Source organism: Notamacropus eugenii, chromosome 1, assembly GCF_028372415.1.
Source record: "Notamacropus eugenii isolate mMacEug1 chromosome 1, mMacEug1.pri_v2, whole genome shotgun sequence".
In the NCBI taxonomy this organism is placed as follows: domain Eukaryota; kingdom Metazoa; phylum Chordata; class Mammalia; order Diprotodontia; family Macropodidae; genus Notamacropus; species Notamacropus eugenii.
Genome location: NC_092872.1, coordinates 446,029,699 through 446,052,056, shown reverse-complemented (window position 1 = coordinate 446,052,056; position 22,358 = coordinate 446,029,699).

The following is a 22,358-nucleotide window of genomic DNA, read 5'->3' as shown; positions in this document are numbered from 1 at the left end:
CTCTGGCTGTCCCTGATGCCTGGAATCTCTCCTTCTCCTTCTTCCTTTAAGTCCCCCCAAAATCCCATCTCTACAGGAAGTCTTTCCCAACCTCTTTTTAACTCTGGTGCCTTCCCTCTGTTAATTATTTTCTATTTATTCTGTATACAGCTTTGCTTTGTCCATATTTGTTTGCATGTCATCTCCTCCATTAGATTATAAGCTCCTTGAGCACAGAGATTTTCTTTTGCCTCTTTTTGTATTCCCAGTGCTTGGTACAATGCCTGGCACACATAGTTGGGGGTTAATGTTTATTCATTGTGTGATCCGTAACTTATAACTTCCCTCCTCCCATCTCTTTCTGTGTTTCTCTGTGTGGCCATGTCTCTGTCTCTTTCTGTCTATCTGTCTCTGTCTCTCTTGTCTCTCTGTCTATCTTTGTCTCTCTGTCTGTGTCTCTGTCTGTCTGTCACACACACACACACACACACACACACACACACACACCCCTCATATCTAGTCAGTTGCCAAGTTTTATCAATTCTCCCCTCCACAATATAGCCCACATCCATTCCATTTTCTCCATTCACACTGACACTACCCTGGTTCAAGCCTTCCACACCTCCCACCAGGACTATGGAAATAGCTTCCTAATTGGTTTCCCTTTCCAATTCCAATTCCCTTTCCAAGCCTCTCCTTTTTCCAATCCATCTTGATGCTCATAGTTGCCAGATTGAGATTTCTAAAGCACAGTTCAGCCCATGCCACTCCCTTGTTCATGGGGCTCCAGTGGCTTTCAATTGCCTCTAGACTAATCAATAAATACTTCTGGTTGACTTTTTAAAGCTTTTCACAGCCTGGTTCCAGCCTACCTTTCCAGGACTCTTGTGCCTCACTCTTTTTCACATTCTCCATTTTCCATCAAAACTGTCCTGATTGATGTTTTCCATATACTTGATTTCTTCCCTCTGTGCCTTTGCACAGACTGTTCCTCATTTCTTGAATGTACCATCCTTGTAACTCTGCCTCTTAGAATCTTTTGTTTCCATCAAAAAATCAGCTCAACATGTGGTAGTAAGGATCACATCTAGGTATGATGTCCTCTCAGGAGTATTTCTCCCTTATCATCAGTTTTTCAGCTAGCCAAGTCTTTACTTGTTTTTTTATTTCTTCTATTTGATGAGAAGCTCTGGTTCCCACCTCTTTCCTGAGCTCTACTTGCTTGGTTGTAGCAACAACAACAAAAAAATTTACATCTAATTGTTTCCATAACAACATGAATCTCAGTTCCATCTGCTCTCTGATACAGACTACATTATTTTAAAGAAACTCTAGCCCCTTCCAAGCTACAATTGTTTAATTGTACAGTACTTTATGGGAGATTTAAGGGATTTTCAAGGTTGAACTAACTTGGGGGTGGAACTCTTGTCCTCATCCCCCTCTACCATAGGACTCCACTGTACATCATTGAAAACAGGAAAATTCCCCTGGTGACACCAGCACTATCATTATTCTTTTCAGTGACCTAGGATAAAAACCTTAGTGTTGGTTTTGACTCCCCTCAACCCCCCTGCCCCATCCCATATTGTGCTAAAAGCACAGGATTTGGAATTAAAGGAACTCACTTCCTGTGCTATCTCTGCCTCTTACTATCTGTATGACCCTGGTCCAGTTGTTTATCCTTTCTGGGCCTTCACTCCCTCATCTTGAAAGTAAGAGGCTTAGACTAGATGACCTCTAAGGTCCTTTCTCACTCTAAATCTAAAATCACATGATCATATTACTTTTGTTAGTGGTCCTTTACCAAACTGAAGGCATATGTGCTTGAGATGGTGCCAGCAAGGAAAAAGTTATATAGAACTGGGGATGGGGCCAGGGACATGTGCTTTTTTCCCCCAGGAAGGTATTCGGCCCTTAAGTCACTCAACTCTAGTTGTTCAGTTGGGCTACGTGGGTGATAGTTCTCGTTCTAAGGTATCTCCACACAAGCTGGCCCACACTTGTCACCCTGGGGCTGAAGGAAGAGGAAGAGAAAGAGAAAGAAGGAAACATTGGGCTCTTTGTGCACCTGGGCCAAGCCCAGCCCTGAAACTCTGTCCAGTGATCTGACTCTGTTCCCAGCCCAAGGATCTAGAGCTGTTTTACCACCTGCTAAGACCTCTACCCCTTTCTCATCACCCCCAGTAAGGCTGCCATATTACAGGGCCAAGGGTGAGGAGAAAAGACCTCAGTGAGGAAAGAGATTAACAATACTCCAACTCCATTTATGAGTATTGTTGGTATAGTAGAAAGAATGCTATTCTCTGGAATTGGAAGACCAGGGTTTGATTTTGCTGGCACAACTTAGTAACTGGTGATTTTAAAGCAATTCCTTCAGTTTCTCTGGTCTTCAGATTTCTTATCTGTAAAATGACAGAGCTGGGCTAGAAAACTGGCTTCTAGGATGTCTTCCAGTTCAAAATCCTATGATCCCATTCTTCTTTTCCTCTTCTAACCTCAGAGACCTCCTCTCCAAGAAGCCTTTCCTAATTCTTCCCCTCAGACTTCATATAACTCTTTTTTTGCACCTTTTAAATACACTTCTTATTGTGTAATATTGTATATTATGCCTATCTGTGTTGGTGTCTATTTCATATCACATAGCATTTAAACTTGTTTCACACCCTTATTCTGTTCTGCTTTGTAGTTATTGTGTATCTGTTTACTGGATTATAAACTCTATGAGGGCAACAACTGTAGCACTTATCTTTATATCTTCCCCGCCCCCCCTGCCCCAGTGCCACACATAGGGTTTACAGAGAGTTTGCACTTAATTGATGGCTGTATTCAACAGCTAGTAATATCAACATTAACAGGTCCCATTGGTGCTTTAAGGTTTACAACAACCTTGTGACATTGGCAGCTCAGGCATTATAATTCCATGTCATAGATGAGGAAACTGAGACTCAGAGAATGAAGCAGCTTATCCAGAATGAAGATTTAAACACAGATCTGAATGAATACAATGTAACTCTGTCTTATCTTACGTTTTTCTCTTTAAATACCAGTAAGCAACTGTTTTTTGAAGATTTTTGAAGAATCCAACTCCTGTCCCACGATGAGCTAAGAGAACAGAAAGGGTTCCTGTATTCCTAAATTGTAGACTGATGCCATGGTGAAAGGGGACGTCTATCACTGATCAGGGAAGCTGACAATAATGATATTAAAAGAAAGAAAACTACCAAAGAGAGGAGTAGGGTAGACCAAATACCTGACAACCCCCACCTCAAGTCCTAATGCCTTCCCAATGAGATATGGTATCATGTAGAGCAAGGATCACTGGACACAAAAGCAGGAGACATGGATTTCAAATCAATCAAATTTCTTCTCTGCACATTTTTTCTCATCTATGAAATGCGACTAATCCTTGTAATACTTACCTCTTAAGATTTTCATGATTCCCTCTCATAAGGGATTTTCAAAGTTGTGCTAACTTGAGGACTGAACTCTTAGCCTCCTCCTCCTTAACCATGTGACTCCACTGTGCATCGTTGAAAACAGGATGATTCCACTATTGCCATTAGCACTCTCTCTGGGAAAATACTAGACAAAATGTCTCAAAAGTCTTAGTGCAGCTTTAGGCTATTAAAACTGCATGAAGGCTCTTGGGGTACTTTGTATAAGTGTAATTTGTCATTATTTATTGTTAAACTATTTCATAGGCACTCTTGTCAGGTCTATGACAGGACCATAGAATCACAGAAGGTTAGACTATAAAATATAGAATGTCAAAATTGGAAGGCATTTTAGAGGTTATCTATAGGGGAGAAAATTGAGATCCTAAGAGGGGACGTGGAACCCAAGTCTCCTGCTCCTTAGTTCAGTGCTCTTTTGACTCCCTCCTGCTGTTCTCAGGCTCCTACTCGCCTCCCTCCAGGTCCCTCTGAGTCCCTGAGCCCAGTAATGGTGGGATGAGGTAAGGCGGGTGCAGCTGTTGCAGCACCCGGCTGGTTTTGCCAACTTTGGGGGAAGTTGGCTGGCATGATGGTCCCTAGAGAGAAGTAAGGGGAGGGGGGCAAAGGAAGGGGTGAGGGGTGAAGGAGGAAAACAAAGAAAGCAGCTGAGAAGAGGCTCACAGGTGGCACACTGGAGTGGGAGAGCTGGCACAAGAGAGAAAATGGGAGGGGGAAGAAAGAATAATATTGAGCCTGGAGAAAGGACAAGAGATGGGAAGAGAAGAGGGCGAAGAGAATGTTTGCTGAGGACTGGAACATGGCCATAGGCTTTTCCTGACCATATCTCCAGATGGTGTCTCTGATTCCATCTCATATCTACCTATACTTTCCCAAAGGACCCATACACAGAAACACATTCAATATACAGAGAGACACTCATCACCCCAATAAACACATTCATAGACACACCTTGAGGTACATAATAATATATACAGAGACCATACTCAAAGTCTCCCAATACATATGGACATGCCCCCAATACAGACAAGACAAAAAGATACATGCTTGTAACTATCTTTCACAGAAAGTACAGAAGCATTCTTGTCATACTCATTACTGACACATTCATACACAAAGATAACCTAACCCAAAGACACTGATTTCACATAAACACATATCATGATATGAAGACACAGTGCTCTAATACCCACTTTCAGATACCTCCCAATACACACACACACACACACACACACACATCAGCATGAACTAAGACATTTTCACTACCAGTGCATATATGGAGCAACAGATACAGTCACTCAGCACACAAGATATTTCCACCACTTCAACATACCCAACATACAAACAGAGATACCCCAAACTATCTCACCATTCCCAGTATACTATACCCCCACATACAACCACAGACAACCTAGTATAGACACAGACATATACTCTTAAATATACTCACACACAGAAACACAACAGCACACATGCACAAACACATATATACACACACATGCCACTGACATATCCATCCACACCTTCCCTACTCCACCCCCAGACTCACCCACATACAGACACAAATTCCTCTCCCTGCCTGCTAGTTCCCTTGGGAGACTGTCACCTCTCATAGGGACCACAGGAGGGCAGTGTGGACACCCTCAAGGTCCAGTACCGGACACACCTGGCACTCCAGTGTCCTGCCTTCAACATTATTATCCCTAGGACAGGGAAATCTAGTTTCTCTGGATGATTCCAGGCAGAAACATCTGTACCATAAAAACTGAAGACCCTGCTCAGTCAGAGGGTGGACAGGTTTGATGGCCAGAGTCCTAGAAAGCCAAAGGAGATGGGCCACAATTTGCCTACTTCTCTGCAAAGGTGGTTTCCCTATCTAGAGAGCTGCTTTTTAGTGAATGAATTGATATAATAACTAGTCAATACTACAATAAGACAGTGGGTGGAGGGGCAAGGAAAATCCAAAACAGCTGACATAAGAAAATTTTTTTTTACAATGATGCCTATTCAGACACTGAATACAGAGAGTTTCTTATTAACTTTCTTACTGTTTGTGGACCCTTTCGGTCCTGTTTTGGTAAAGATTTTGGGCAAGATATTGGCCTTTGTTTTGTATATTTATGTGATTAGTTTTATTTATGGCTATTAAGTTAGACTTTTAAAAAACTAATTCCCACTCCTAGAGAAGTGTGGGGAATTACAAATATTATCCCCATTTCACAGAAGAGGAAAACTGATGATCAGAGAGTTTTTTTAATAGAATGCTAGAGCAGTAAGAATGTTAGAGCTTAGAACAGAAAATGCTGAAGCTGGAAAGAACCTTAGAAATCACTGAGTAGAAACTCCCCTCCCAAAGTGACAGACAGATAAGGAAACCGGTTTTAGTGGTGTCCGATTTTCTGTGATCCCATTTGGAGTTTTCTCGGCAAAGATACTGAAGTGGTTTGCCATTTCCTTCTCCCGCTCATTTTAAAGATGAGGTAAACAGGGCTAAGTGACTGGCCCAGGGTCACACAGCTAGAGGAAACCGTACCAGATTAAAAAAAAAAAATCTGGCCCAAAGTCTGACTGTTACTTGGTGACAGTACCAGAATCAGAAGCCCAGGACTCGAATTTAAGACAACTCACTCACAGCCAGAGTTCTTCCATTTCCCCCACGTTGGCTCGAAGCTGTTGCCTAAGCAGACTGAATGAGGGGGGTCAAGGTCTACCGCGAGGAAGATGGTTTGGGGGCGGGAGAGCTTTGGGTGGGGGCCGTCTGCTTTCTGGGGGTTCTGTCTACAGCCGGGGGCTCCTCCAGGCGAGTCTCCGCCAGGTGCCTCTCGCCTTCCCCAGCCCCTCCTGCCTGCCTGCCAGCTTGCCCGCCCGCGTCTCAGAAAGGAGGAGCGATAGGGGCAGGAGCCCAGACGGGTCGGGTAGTTCTTTCTCGCTGCGGAGGTGGAAGGCAGCCTCTCCCTTCACGCCCTCTGGAAATAGGGAGCGGTCTCCAGTGGTGCCCGCAGTTCCCTTGGCCGCGATGTTTCCTCCTTCTTTCACCTGAGGTGGAAGGGAGAGTGCCGATCTGTCCGCCCTCCAGATCGCATAATCGGACAAGACTCTCCCTTGCCCTCCGGCTTCCGGGGAGGAGAGACCAGGCCGGACAACTGACCTGAGACGTGGCACTAAGGCAGCAGGGTCGGAGAGGGCATGAAAATGCCCCCCAACTGGGGAGGGAAATTGATCGATAAGGCACCCTTAGGCTCAGAGACATTTAGCGCTGGAAGGGATCTTAGAACACAGAATGTTAGAACGTAGAAGAGCATATGGGAGCGGAAAACGTTGAAGTTAGGACAGAACAGACTGTTAGTCCATTGAAAGGCTCTTTAGTCCCACCCTCTCCCCCTTTTTCCGAGTTTCTCTCTTCTGTCTAGGTTATTTTCGAAGTGTCTGAGTGTATAGGTGTGGGCTATAACCCATGCCCTCCCCAAAGTGGAGAGAGGATTAGGTATGTCATCTACCTCCACCTTTCTTTATAATGTCCAGGAATAGGCAGCATTCAGCTCAGTATCTAAGACCCCTGAGATCTTGTTTGTTAGGTTCACAGACTACTAGACACACACACACCCCTTTTTATTTTTCCTTTCTTCCTCAGTCCTCATGATGGTCTGTCCAAAGCAGCCTCCCACCTCTCTGATCCGGAATCTGCCTCCAATTACCACCACCCTCTGGCTTCCTGAGCTCCGATTCCCCCAGCTGAGCAGAATCTATCACCACCCCTATTGTCCCCTGGGCCCTGGACTCAGCTGGGACCTGCCCACAGGCTCCTCCAGAGCTCTGAATGAAATCCTGCTTACCAGCCAAGTCCCAACTAACCTTCCCCCTCCAAATTCCTTTCTTCCAGTGCTTTGCCCCACCCCTGCCCCTGCTCTCAGGCTGGCCTGGCACAGGGACAGCTATGGTGCCAGCAGAGAAGTGGCTATTGAGATCTGCTCAGCAGCCAAGATCAAGTTGGATTATCTACAGGATACCATTCCCACCAGAGGGGTACAAATTCCTTCATTCCCTATATTTGTCCTCCCTCTCCCCCATCCTTCATTCTCTTTCCTTCTTTCCTCTCTACTTTCTACCTTCTTCTACTGTAGCATCCCCTCTGTGATTGATTCCGTAACTCACACTTGAATATACAAATTGGGGAAGTAAGCCCAGAATTCAGCTGACTATTACCATCTGGGACCTAGGGATGACTGAGAACTTGTGGCTTCTAACACTGAAGCTCCTGCTTCCTCATCTGTGTGCTTCTCATCACCAATGGAATGGAAATCTATTAGCTTTTTGGAAAGGAATTTACTGAGAGGGCATAGTGAGGACAGTAATTACAATAATCACCTACATTCCTATATTGGGGTACAGTTTCCCCTTGTATATACAAGTCTGTGGAGAGTGAGGTGAAATAGTACAAAAGTACAAAGGCAATCAGATCCATAAAGGAACATGTGGGGCCAAGGAGTCCTTTTCTTCCTTCATGTCATTCCCATGAAATTCTCCTTAGGAATATCTCTCTTGGTCTCTCAGGATCCTTTCCAGAGCCTATGACTGGCCCTTCATTCTCCCACATGCTGAAGCCATCCTTGGGTTCAGGCTCGTCTTCTGTCATCAACCACTGCTACCACCTCCAGTGAATACTACTGATTCTGGTGACCAATGGGATCTCCAATGCTTCTTCAAAAACTTCAAAGTTCACAAGATTGTAACCTGGTCCATTCAATCTCTGAATACATAGTTACCTAAAATGGTGCGTGGTGGGAGAACAGAAAAGAAACAAAGGCACCATAGACACATGGTGGCCTGGTGGAGGGTTGCAACTCACAACACTTAATGCCAGGAAGGAAAAGAGCAAAACAGCCAAATGCTCCTTTCTGTGAGTGTACTCAATTCCAGCTCAGCAATTCATGCATGAGTCATCGGTTCTCAAGACTCCTCAGCCAACCAGAAGACAATTGGTCACCTTGGAGTACCAGCCCCTCAATCACTCTTGGTTAGAAGAGGCTCAATCAGGTGTATACTTGTACTAGAGGCAGACAGTACATGTTCCAAGAATTGATACCAAGTTGGGAATCCCTGTACCTAATTTAAAGCCTTCCTCTTCCTTTCCCCCATTCCCAGACATTGGATAGTCAAGACCCTTACTACAGCCAACTTTGATAACTGATTTGGATATAAAAAGTAAAGGAGGGGCATGATTCAAAGACAACATCAAGACTGAAGTCATATGAGCTGAGTACATGGAAGAATTATTGTCTGAAATAATAAAGTCTTTTCAGAGAGCATGGATAGAGAGAAATATAAAGCTTAGCTTTGGACATGTTGAGCTGAAATTGCTGAGGGATGCCCAGATAAATATATCCTGTAAGCAGTTGGAGATGTAATAAAAGATTTGGGAATCATCTGGATGGAATCAGTAATTAAAGCCCAAAGAGTGAATGAAATTACCAGTGGAGTGTTGAGAAAGAATAAAAGAGAACCAAAGCAGAGCCTTGAGTGACACCTACATTATAAAGTTGGGAAGAGAATAAGGACCCAGCAAGAAGACAAAGAAGGAACATTTAGAGAGGTAGGAGAAGAAACAAGAAGTGTGTTGTCTCTGAAGCCAAGGCAGAAGAGACTCTCTAGTAGGGAATGGTCAACTGTGTGAGGTAAAAAACAATGAAGACTGAAAAAAAGTGGCTGGATTTGGATATACACATGAGGAAAACAAGACCTAGAGAGGGTAAAGTGATTTGCCCAAGGTCACACAGCTAGTTAATGGTCAGGCCAGTTACTCCAAAACTAAGACCTACCTTAAGCAAAATATAAATGAAAGAGATAAATTAATATAAATTGAAAATTAAAAAACTCAGCTGAATAAATAAATGAGATCTCTCTACGAATGCCTAAAATGTTAGGCTGATAGAATTACCGAATTGGGGATGCTATATCCACCGAGGGCTGGTCAATTTACTGACTCTGATGTATCCACTATACTGGATTATTATCTAGTATATCACTGCATTTGAACAAGCTGTCCTGAAAAATATTCCCTCCAAATGTCAGAATCCTTATCTTCATTCAAGACTCAGCTCAGGTTCCCCTTCATTGAAGTTTTCCCTATTTCCCCAGTTGTTAATATGTTATCCCTTCTTAATTTTCTTTACACCATTTTTGTTTATATACCTGTTGCACACCACTCCCCAAAGATCAAGTTGTATTATTATCTAGCCCATGCCTCTCCATCTTTTCCACAAGAATAGTATAAAATATATAATCAAATGCTTTGATAACACAAATCTAAGTATATTATGTCTATAATATTTCCCCGATTTATAGTTTAGGACCCCTATAAAAAAAGAAATAAAGTTAGTCTGGCATAATTGGTTCTCACTGAAGCCATATAGGCCCTTTGTAATTATGGTTTTGTTCAGTTTTGTTTTTTTCCCTTCAAGGTTCACTAACCATTGTTTTAAATGTTCCATTATAAATTTTCTTAGAAATCAAAGTCAAACTTACTGGTCCATGACTTACAGACCCTATTCTCCTCTGGTTTTTAAAACTAGGACAGAAGTAAAATTTAAAAATGTGTAACTTGACCTATTTGCTGTGGTCAATTATCACTATCCCACTGACCCCAAGTAGTAGACTTAACCCTTCTTTGACCCTTTATTCCTCAATATAACTTGGGGGGGAGCTTTTTCTTGTTTTTAGCATCTTAGGTGTCTTTGATATGTTTTTTACTTTATTTTAGAATTTTTATTCTCCAACATCAACTGATTCTGGTCTTTACTATTTTTACCAGAATGTGCCTTGATCTCATGTTCATCCTGTTACCTTTAAAAATCTAAGTTGGTTGGTGAGTTTCTGATGCATCCACATAAATCTCTTTAACTCTTGTTTTCCCTTATCCTTGAAATGGTTTCTCTCTGTGTCTTCAGAATTTCATTTTTGACCTTTCCATCATCCTTCCTAGACTAACTTCCCTTGAAGAGTTTTAGTAAATAGAAGCCTACATATTCTTTCCTCAGACCCTCTGAAACCTGGGTTTCCACCCCCCACACACACACCCCAAAATCTAGGGTGCCTGTCACACTATATTCAGCTTTCTTCTTCTCTATCATAAATTGAAGGAATGATTATTTCTCTTTAAGGTTCCCACCATTTCCACACCAAAATCTCCCTAGGTTAGTAAAAATCAGATCCAGAATGGAATTTCCCTTTATTAGTTCTTCTACCTTTTGTGGAATGAAATATTAAGGCAAGTCAATAAGTTGCTAACTGCTCTGCTTTTTGCCAAGAGAGCATTCCAGAAGCTGTCTGGATAACTAAAGTGTCCCATTGCTGTTATATCATACCTCTGTGCCTAGCTTGTGATCTATTTCCAAAGTCCTCAACTTCTTTCTGTTCAGCTGAGCTGCACTACAACTTGAAGACTTCTATTTCTCCATCCACTAATTTCACCCAAATGCTCTCCACCATGCTATTCCTGAATTTCCTTAAATGAGTACACTTTTAAATATACATACATATAAATATATATATATGTAAACCCTTCTCTCACTTATCTTATTTCTTCTGAATAGAGTATATAATACACTTATCCAGAATACAATTCCAGCCATGGTTTCCCTCCCACCAAGTCTCAGTGACACCAGTGAAATCAAATTTACTTTTTTTACATCAGGAAGGTTAGTCACTCTAGTTTTATGCTTAAGCTGCGGTCACTTGTGTGAAGATACTTAAAGCCATGGGCTTTATTATGGTCACCTGTAAATTTGTAAATATCTCTACAATTATTCTTCCTTCACAAGAAGTGAAAAAAATCAGTCATTTTCTCATGTACCCATCCTTTAAAAAAATATTGTAAATGCCCGTTTAATTAGATTTGCAAGAAAGCAAGTAAGTACATCCTCATCAACCTTTGTAAGGTTTACTTCATCCCTGGCCAGTAGTCTGTCATACCTATATTTTAAATAAAGGTATAGAAATCCTACTCCAGTTCCCAAACATCATCTTCTTAGCCAGCTATTAATTTCTTAAATCAACTTTTTTTCTTCTGCATCCCTTATTATCAATGGATAGCACTGAGGAAAATAAGACCTGTGTCCTTGTGGTCTACAGTTTCTTGCCCAAGACTTCCTAATCTTTGGCAATACTTTTGAATATCATTTGTGCCCACATGAATCACCAGAAGTGGGTAGTCATCTGTTTCGACAAGTCTTGGGAGGTCTCTGTTATGTCTTGAATATATGCCTAGGAAGACAATAGACCTCTATTGTTGTTAGCAGGTTGACAGATAACTGCTTAGTTATCTCTTAAGGAATCACAAACCATCACTACTCTTCTCTAATTCTGTGTCTTGCTAGATAGTTTCTCACATGATAGTTTCTGTGACCCTATTAGTCCTTTCAGGGTAAATAAGTGCTTCCTCCTCAGAGCATCCATGTCCCCCCACTTCAAGAAGAGTTCCAAATTTGCTTTTGTTTTTGTTTTTAGCTATTAGAACATTGTGGTTCTTTTCCTTCCCTTTCTTTTCTGTGTGACATTATCTAATTTCCTGATAAGGAGTGAAATTGCCCATCTACTATTTTCAATCTTTTTTCTCCATCAAGGCTCAATTCCATTTTGTTTTAAGGAACATTTCATTGTCCCTCATAAACTGTAGAGCAGTGTACCTTGGGTTGCTGGCCTCCAAGGAAGGGAAATAAATCCTTTCATTAAGAGGATTTGTTCTGTGAAGTTTGGATTCAGTCAAAGGACTGCACTTGAGGACCTAGAGGACCACATATGACCTTGAGGCCACAGGTTCTCTCCCCCACCCGAACCTAGGTCATAGAGCTGGGAGGGACCTCAGAACATAGAGCAAATAGAAGAATGTTAGAATGTGGGATGCAGTGTTGAGAACTGGAAGGAATCTTAGAGACAATTTCATCCATATCCTTCATTTTACAAATGAGGAAACTGAGGACCCCATGTTGAAGAGACTCACCTAGGTTCACACAGTCAGTAAATGGCAGTCAGGATCGGAACACAGGAGTCCTAATTTCAAATTCAGTGCTCTTCCTGTGTACCTGGCTCTTCTTTAATAAACTCACTTGTTTAAAAAAAAAAATAGAGACTGTTGAAGCTGGATATTAGAATCCCCTAAGGATACTTAGAATCTCCTAAGTTTTTACAAGTGAGAAAACTAAGGCCCAGAATGGGAAAGTCACTTGCTCAAGGACACATGGGATATTAGGAGGAGAGCCAGTGTTAGAAGCTAGAGTTTATATCTCCAAGATCCTATTAGTACTTCTCAGGGTATCCATGCCCATTAGCTCTATTGCTAGAGGGCTGTTGGGGGACTATTATTTCCTGATGGGAAGTGACCCTGAAGTTTAGAAACAGACCACTTACACAAGCTGACAAGGATAGAGGTATAAGGTCTGGGTTGGTCCTTCCCCTCATCGGTTCCCTTGTTCTTCCTCTAGGGTTACATCCTGCCCAAGCAGAGTATTGCCCTACCCTGCCTGGTCTCACTTTGCCTTCTCTCACCTGACCAGGTCCTAGGGGAAACAGACAGCTGGGCAAACAGATAAGGACAGAGGTGAGGATTGCCCATCTTGGGACAGGAAGAGGTAAGGTTTGTACTGACTTCACGAGCAAGCAATATTCAAGCAGAGAATGAATGATCATTTGTCAGAGATTCTGTAGAGAGGCTTTGTGCTTCAGGCAGGATTTTCAGATTAGATAGTTTTTCTTATACTAACATTTGATTTTCTTCTAAAGCTTCTTTCAGTTCTAACATTCTAGATTCCACCTAACATTCTATGAGCTATTTTTTTCCTCTCTAGTACTATACTTCATCCTTTATGTTCTAACATTCCGATCTCTGGACATCTCTCTGTCTGTGTCTCTCTCTTCCCTTCTCCCCGCTCCCCCCCCCCCCCACCTTGTACCTTTGCCCATCTCTTACTCAATTCTAGAAGGAAAAATCTTTCCCTCTTTATCCCCTCCCCCATCTCTAACACACCATTACAAGCTTCTAGCCATGTTCCTTTGTTGAGAGTGTGGGGAAGGGGAGGGGGTACCCCCAGGCTGTGTTCCAAGAACCAGACTCATCTGTGTGGCAGTGCTGACAGACAGAGATAGAGATCAGGCTCTGTCCAGGCCTGAGCAAGGGGCATAACTCGGCTGTCTCTGTGCATCTGTATCTCTATCTTTGCCTATATGAATACTTCTGTGAGTGTACATGTTTGTGTCAGTGCAGGTGTCTCTGAATATGTCTTTGTGCGCATATTGTTCCATCTCTGTATGTATATAGCTGAACCTCTGAGCATGTATAATTGTATGTATTTCTCGTATATATTTATGTGTCTTTGAATTTGGAGTGTGTCAGGCCATACATGTGTGTCTTTCTGTGTGTATCACTGTGTGTCTGCATATGTATGCATACTTTGGGGAGTGTTGTTGACGGATGGCCATGTCTCCATATCTGTGTCCTGCCATGGGAGTTAGTGATTTTACTGATGAAGATTCTCTCTCCAACAGTAAAAAACGCTGCATCCAACACAATTTTTGTCCACAGTCTGCCCTAAATGGTCTCTGTAGGGTCTACCCCATATGATGGAAGTTGCCAAGGTAGTACTCAAGCTATCTGTCCCTTGCTCCTGAAACAGGACTGTTTCATCTTCTTTTGAAATCCTCCATTTTTCTTGATGGCATCATTTCTGGCAGTTCTTGTAGGCAAGTCATCATTGGTACTATATAACAGCCTCCTTATATCTGTCATCTGTCTTTCCATTGCTCTTTGAGATGGCCACAATTTTGGTTCTTTGAGGTGTTCCATTATTCTTAGCCAAAAAAAAGCACTACTAGAAAAATATTGATGTTTTTCAAAAAGACAAGTTTGGGGATGGTGGTTAGAGAAAAGATTGGGGTCATAGAATTAGACTGTAAACTTCTTGACAACAGAGAATATCTTTTGCTTCTTTTTGTATTCAGAGTGTTTGGCTCAGTGTCTGGCATATAGTAGGTGTCTAATAAATGTTTATTGATTGATCTACTAATTGATGGAAAGTACTGTCCAATTTCTCAAAAGCAATGCAACTCATTTTATTCTTCCTGTTTAATTCCGGTTCATGCTCATTACTGGGTTCATTTCTCTGCCAGGACCTGCTCAAGATAAACTGAAGATACAGCTCTCTGGATTATCCCTTCAATTACATATCATAATCTGGACTATATGCATTCTCTAAGTACTTTTTAAAAATATTTCCCCTCTAAGGATCACCAAGCTAATCTTCATTGAATAACTAAGGATCTTATTGAGGATCTTATTATTATTTGAAAATAGCATCTATAGGATTTTCTCATATAGAGGGAAACCCTCTTCTATTTGGACTCTGAGAAAACCATCCCTCATGACACTGGCAAACACCTCTGGCAAGCACATGTCTTGTTTGGTATTAATAACCAGAGGATGGTTGAGCAAAGTTATCTCTGTGGTTACATCTATCAAGGAATCTTGTATAATTTCACCACATGCGTGGGAGAAGCCATGTTGGAAGAGGCCTTGAAGGCTACATTTTGCTCTGCAAAGGCAATTTTTAAAAAAATCAACAAACAATAAACAGTAGGATCTTGTATTCACTATGCTTTTTAATCCTCTCTACCTGCAGCAACACTGGCTTCCTTGCTATTCCTTGAACAGAACACTCCATCTCCTGACTCCATGAACTTTCCCCAGCTGTCCTCATTGCCTGGAGCTCTCTCCCTCCTCATCTCTGCTTCCTGGCTTAGTGCCTTCCCTCTGAAACAATCTCCAATTTATCCTGTATTTAGGTTGTCTGTACATAGTTGTTTGCATGTTGGTCCCCCCATTAGACTGTGAGCACCTTGAGAGCAGGGACTGGAACATAGGAAGCACTTAATCAATGTTTGTTGGCTTAACCTGAGGTGTATAACGATGAGGATGTGGTCTGGGGGACAAAATAATCTACCAAAGTCTCCATGTCTTCTCACATTTCCAATAGAAACAATCTTGACATGCATAAATACTATTCTCATAAGGACATTGTAGATATGAGAAAGTCAGTGTGCAAGTTGATAGTTGCTGAAGTTGTCACCTTTGGGGAGTAATACTAATTTTATTAGTCATAATTTTATCTATTCTTTTGGTATTTTTCTGTTTCATATATCTTGACAACCAATTATTGAGCTCCTTATTAAAAATTAAGAGCTATAAGAAAGCTCAGAGATAATCTACTCCCAAACCTTCATTTTTCAGATAAGAAAAATGAAACCCATGGAGAATAAATGACTTGCCCAAGGTAATAAATATCACAAGTGATACTTGAACTCAAGTTCTCTGACTCCAGAGTCAGCACACTTTCTTCTACAAAGTGTGACTTGGGTTTCGTCTGGGTGTTTTTGGAAAAGTCCAGTCTCTTATCAGCTTCATCTTTTAGAGTGCCCTTTCCATCTCTGTTTGCAGCACAGATAGCATTAAGGTTCATCTCCCTTTTTTGTCTGCTTCTAAGAATCTTTTTCATCCTCCTAGATTCAGCTCAGATGCCCAATCCTATATGAAGACTTTCCTGACTTTGCTAGGTGTTAATGATCTCTCCCTGCTCAAATTATCTCATATTTAATTTATCTATTTATATATTGTATGCTCCAATAGACAAAAAGAGCTTTTAGGGCAAGAACTCTCTGGTGTTTTTATCTCTGTATTCCCAACAGAGTGCCTTGCATAAAAATATTTGTTGAATTGAACCGAACAGAATCCAAATGTAGTGGTTCTTCTATCACTGGCCATGAACACAGATCACTAGAGAAACACTGGCAAATCTGTACCGTTTTACATTTATATGTTATCTTCTTTCCTCCCTGCCCACCTAGTACAGAGTGAATATAAATACTAAATTATAACTGTTTCTCTTTTACCTAGGAATCCTGAGGGTCTTCCCCTCCCTTATTAAAAGGGACCATTCCAGGAGAAACTACTTGAAGAGGACTATTTGTTGAATCGGTGTATCTTACTCAAAGTGAGAATCTGATAAGACTTTAGCCGAAATGGCCAAGGTCTCCCATTGCATCCTGGGCCATCTCCAGTTGTCCTGATGAATATTAGGCCACTGGACCGAGATGGCTCTGGAAGAGAAAGTGAGGTTGGTGACCTTGCACAGCCCTTCCTCATTTAAAGTCATGTCATCATGTTGATGTAATTGTACTCTTTGAGAATGAAGGACAAACACAACAATCTGATTTCATCTATAAATGCATTTGACAGTTTGACCTAGCTGAATCTCACACTAAGCTTTCTGCGGGTTAATTTTCTTCTTCAATACCTTTCAATGTTTTGTGAAATGATGTTGCTCATAATCTTTTGCTATCAACATCTATAAGGTCATACAAGTGGATTTATACACTAAACAGATGTTTCCCCTAACTGCCAGGTCTATTCTCTTGGTGAAGATAACAAGCATTTGCTGGATTAGATCATTTGGAAACTCCTTTTGTTCTCCTCAGCATGATGACGACTTTGCATCATTAAACTTCTATAACAAATAATAATCAAAACCAGTGTCTTTACTTTTGTTGACTTATATTTTTCAAAGTCAATAGATTGACTTGCATGAAATGTATTTTCTCATCTTGATCCTTTCTTCTAATTTGGTGCAAAGTTTGACTTTTGCCCTAACTGGTCAGTGGTCTGACTGTACATAAACAATTCATTCTGGAATGACTCCAAAGTAAGTAGTCTCAGTTTCTTCATCTGTAAAATAAGAATTACAATATTTGTACCAAAGATGAAAAAATATTAGAACAGTCAGCATTGGAGGTGTAAGAAGACAGGAAGTTATAAGGGCTGTGAAACAGTCCAACCATTCTGGAAAGTAATTTGTAATCATGCTAAGAGAGTGACTACAGTGTCCATACTCTTAGACTCAGAGATTCAGTTGCTAGGTATACAACCCAAGGAGATCAAAGGCAAAAATAAAAGCCCCATATATACCAAAAATGTATAGTAATACTTTTCATAGTATTAAGGAATTGGAAATAAAATAGATGCCCATAAACTGAGAAATGCCTAAACAAATTGGGGGAACATGCAGATTGAAGTATATTTTTCCTTTATTTTTCGAGCTTTTTTCATCTTCAAAGAATGGCTAAATTGGAAATATGTTTTGCATGATTTTTGTATGCATAATGGTTATTATATTTTCTCAATGACTGGGGGAGAGGAGTGAGGGAGGAAGAATATTTGGAACTGAAAATTAAAAAATAAATTGAAGTGAGAAACCTAATGGAATATTTAAATTCACAAGAAATTATTAATTTAAAGAACACAGAAAAACAAGAGAAGATGTATATGCACTGATGCAAAGTGAAGTAAACAGAATAAAAAAAAAATACATGACTTACAAGAAAGTAAATTGAGAGAACAACAAAATCAAAATTGAATGGTGGCCAGGCTTGTCCCCAAAGGAGATGTGCGAATGTTCCTCCTCCCCTTCTTTGCAAGGAATTCTGGATGTAGAATATAGTATATAATATCCAACTTGACTGACATGTTGGTTACCTTTTCTGAACTGCTTTTCCCCCCTTCTCTTTTTTTTATTCCTTATTATAAAGGATGGCTCTTTGGGTGAGAGAAGGGAGAGAGAAATTGAGAAGTGAAGGTGATGTCTCTTGAGTGTCACTGCATGCCATGTTTGTATGATAATTGTCTGTATGGGCATATTAACCTGTGTATATAGAAATAATTTATGTACATGTGTATATTTCTGGGTGTAGATGCATGTATTTTCATTCAACAAATACTTAATGAGAGCTTCGTTTCTGCTCAGTCAAAACCAAGAGCTTAGTATGTGCTGAATAACGCTATGTTGAAGTGAAATAGCTTAGAATCAGGACACTGAGAACTATAGTTTCAGCAGCTGTGTGAAAGGGCCAAATGAGTAGTAGAAAGGATAAGGGCAGTAAAAGGATGGAGAGATACTTGTGTGCATGCTGGTTCTGTGCATGGTTTTGTTTGCTTATCCTTATCCATTCTCTGCCTAAAAAATGTCCCCCATTGAACATTTTCTCTCTACTTCCATTTCCTTCACCTACATCTCCCACCTGCACTTTTGTAGGGGGAAAAACACTAACCCTAGAAGCATAAGACTTGGATTCAAATCCCAAGTCTGATACTTAGGACTACATGATTTGGGGTAAGTCAATTCCTTTCTCTAAACTTTAGTTTCCTCCTCTGTAACACAGAACCTTCTTTAACTTCACAGAGTTATTGCAAATACTTTCCTCACAACCTAGTGAGGAAACTAGTGTGAGTATTATTATTTCCACTTTAGAGATGAGAAAACTGAGGCTCAGGAAATTTAAATAATTGTCTGTGGTCATAAATGAATTGTCAGAGTCAGAACTGTAATGTGAGTTGTCCTCATTATGTTAACCTAAGAACTAGTCTCTCCCTCTAGTCTCTCCTCTTTAGTTCATCCTTCTCAGAGTTTCCAAATAATCTTCCTAATATAAAGGTATCCCCCAAAGAATGAGGGCACCCCCAGTCCCAAAGTCCCTCCCATGAGACCTGAAATCATGCCTTCATAAACTTCTAAATCCCCATAAAGAAAGCAAAGGTCAATTCATGGACCTGCTCTCTGAGCCACCCAAGGAGGGGAGCCAAAAGGACCTTGGATGTGGCCCTGTAACATCCTGCCTCTCCACCTTGGGGACTCCCTCAAAAAAGAACATTCCCAGGACAACTACCAACCAGAGGACCCAGAGGAGAGTAGGTATGGAGGGAGGAGGAAGGTAGGAATGGGAGACCTGAAAAGTGTCTGGAAGCTAGAGCAGAGGAATGGTAAAAAGGGAGAGCTGAAAAAATGGGAAATGGGGGGAAAATGGAATTGTGGTGATGAAGGAAGGAGAGAAACTAGGATTTACAAAAGGTTGGAGGAGGCAGAGGGAGTGGAGGAGTGGAGAAGGGGGAATGAAAAATGGGGAGGGTTGGGAAGGAAGGAGATAGCCTTCAGAGAGGCCTCAGAGAGCCAAGTCCTCTCACTCAAAGTCCAGGGTTCCTTCCACTTTGCCAGCCTCCTTCTCACTATACCAACCAGGCTGCCTCTGGAACATCTGGAAGAGCATAGCAGCTCGCAGCAAGAGGAATATGTCCTCTCTGTGGGGCAGAGCCAGGATTTGACAATATTCATATTCAGGGCTGCATGGGGTAGCTACAGCTGGGACAGGTACTGGAACAGCTGGTATAGGTGCACTAGAATTGGAACAAGGAGACCTGGGGGCTAGTCCTGGCTCTGCCACTTACATCTGCCTGATCTTCAGCAGGTTATTTCTCTGGGCCTCAATTTCCTCGCCTGTAAATTGAAAAGATTGGTTTAAGTGACCTCTAATTTCCCTCAAATGTCCAGCTCAGTCTATGATCCTCTAGTCTCTCTGAACTCATTTCTTCCAATGGAAAAGCTCTATATGAATATGAACTATTAATATTCTAGAATCCCAGGCTGGTCAGATGAGCTACAGGGAAGAAGGTGGGAACTGTAGTTCCAAAGGCTGGGTCTTTGGGGGAAGGGGAGATCTCTGAACTCAAATCTGAACCTTATCCTAGGGGCCCCACTGGGCAGGTGATTTTGTCTTTTGCTATTGCATGGAAGCCAAGCAACAGGAAAAGTGAAAGGATTCACTGATGGAGTTTGTGGCAGAAACTTGAGGTCCCTCATGGAACTGAAAATCCCAGAGCCAGTGCTTACACTTTGCCTGGCTGCAGGCTGTAGTGGAGTGAAGGCTAAGTTTGACCCTAGACTCTGTTCCCTTTTGTGATATGTACAACCTGTGTCCTTGGGCACTTTCCTTTTTCAAGAAGGAAAGCCTCAGTGTCCTCTCTCCCTCCCTCTGTCTCTCTCTGTCTCTCTGTCTCTCTGTCTCTCTGTTTCCCTGTCTCTCTGTCTCTGTCTCTGTCTCTCTTTCTCTCTCTCTCTCTCTCTCTCTCTCTCTCTCTCTCTCTCTCTCTCTCTCTCTCTTTCTCTCTTTCTGTGTGTGTGCAAGCACATATATACATGTATTTAAAAGAGGGAACATGAACTACGACTTGGTCTACTTCAAAATCCCTATAATTCATGGGATTGTATGACCTCTGTTCTCCATTCCTTCACACACACAGCCCAAGGCTGAAGGAGCAGGAGATTCTGTAGAAAGAAGAAAAGAAAGAAAAAAAAATATTACAGGGCTTCCGGCGCTACTGGGGCCGCTTGCATTACTGAGAAGGAAAAAGATTCCTTAATTGTAGGCCCGTGCTTCGCAGCTTATTGGCTCGCTGAGGGGAATCACCCTCTCTTTCCCCTCCCACTACGCTGCAGCCTCTAGGGCCCCAACTTTGGGTGTGTATTTACATAAACTGAACTTCTTACAAATTCAGTTGGATGTCTATCTCACTAACGGTTTATTTGCCAACCCGAAGTTCTCCTGAGAGGCCTCCTATTGGAGTGACCATGACCCCACCATGCTTTCCTAGATAAGCCATTGGCTACCAAACCCGACTAGGACAAACCAAAGTGGAAAAGCGTCAAAGCTAATGTGCTGTGAGGGAAGACCAGCCAGTGTGGAATGACCTGCTGGTCCCAGAAGGTCGCCGGCCAGGAGATGAACTGCTTTGCCAAAAGCTTACTCAGATTGTCTTAGGAGTGGAGGAGGCGCGATCTGCGTCTGTACATGCGGTGTTCTCCCCAACGAAATCAGGTATCCTAGAAATACATAAAAAGGCGGGGGGCCCTCCTCTTGGCTTAGGCAGAGGAGGGTTAGGAGGGATAAATGATATTATGAATTGACCTACACTTGGTGTAGTGCAAAGCATCCAACATTTGTAGCCCAAAGACCTGGGTTCCCGTTCTGACTCTCTACCAAGTAAACTTTTGTGTAACTTCAGGCAAACCAATCTCCCTTGTTGGACTTCAGTCTCCTCATCTGTAAAATAAAGAGAAAACATTTGCACTACCTCCTCCAAAGGCTAGTTGTGAAGCAAACTTTAAAAGCCCTGTAGAAATGTAAGTTATTATCAATAAAACTGACAATATTATTTTTAAAAATAAGCCTCAGTTTCCCCATCTGTAAAATGGAAATAATCATAATTACACTTCACACAAGGTTTAGCAAAGAAATCGCTACACAAAACGTAAAACGCTATAGAAAGGTGTTATTCTTAGAGAAATTTGAGCCTCAGTTTCTTCACTTGTAATATGGAACTAATAATCCTTGCCCTGTGTAGCCATTAAAATACTCTAGAAATGGGAGTTGACGTTATTACAGCCCTCTTGGGAGTAAGGAGACCAGAGGAGGCGAGGTTGAATTGACTGTCCTCTCTCCTTTCCCCAAGGGTTCGGAGCTGTCTCGAAGCCTTCCCCCAGGGGACAAGGACAAACGGACAAGTGGGACAAGGGGAGTAGCTCTTTGGGCAGGAAGGCTAATTTGACAAATCCTTGCAATCGGTTACCATGTCCAGGGTCTGCAGCTGTTAGGAGAGACTATGTTTCCACGGACTCAATCTTTCTTCTTGCGCTGGGTTAACCCGGCAGCTTCAGAATGAAGGGATGGGGGTGGGGTTAAAGGGGTAGAAAGGCAGCCAGATTCCATTCCAGCTGTTTCCTCTCCGAGTACATCTGGTCCAGATAAGACTGGCCCTCCCATCTCAGTCATTGTCCCCAATATTCCGAATTTCTAAGCCATCGAATTCACAATGCGATGGATTGGAAGCCTTTTCTCTTTCTCCTCTTTGGTATGTAGCTGAGGAGGTAGAGCTCAAGGGAAGAGCACTGATGTCCACCTGGGCAGGTGCTAGGAATTCGCTCTGAGAGTTATTTACACCTGCCGTCACAGGGATCCCTTTAACCAGATACACGGATTTTGACCACTTTTTGTTTTTAAAGG